Below are 395 nucleotides of genomic sequence, written 5' to 3'. Positions count from 1 at the left end.
CAAAAGGTTTTACTAATAAAGGCACCTCTCATACTTGCACATCTATGTTGTGAGGGCTTGAAGGAATGAGATCCCCCAGCTGTCGAATGGACAGATGGACCTTCCAGGGGCCAGGCCTGCCAGTGTGAGGAGAGCGCGAGAGAGGCAGAGGTGTGCCCTCCCGAGCTGCCTGGGCACAGCGTCCCTTCTGTTGGTGGCTGGAGGCAAGAATGTCCGTTGTGAAACGTCCTGGGAGCTGCGGAGGGCCCTCCGAGTAAGGCCTCCTGTGTTACAGACCCCACAGCTGATTGAGAGTGGCTTTGCCCAGCAGCTAGGGGACGACACCGTCTGTGCTGTCCCCTCAGTGTCAGGCCAGCTTAGGACAGTGCACGTGGCCTGTGCACGGTCGCTGCCCA

Source organism: Lipotes vexillifer, unplaced genomic scaffold, assembly GCF_000442215.2.
Source record: "Lipotes vexillifer unplaced genomic scaffold, Lipotes_vexillifer_v1.1 scaffold636, whole genome shotgun sequence".
Taxonomy (NCBI): domain Eukaryota; kingdom Metazoa; phylum Chordata; class Mammalia; order Artiodactyla; family Lipotidae; genus Lipotes; species Lipotes vexillifer.
Note: the sequence above shows the minus strand (reverse complement) of the source record.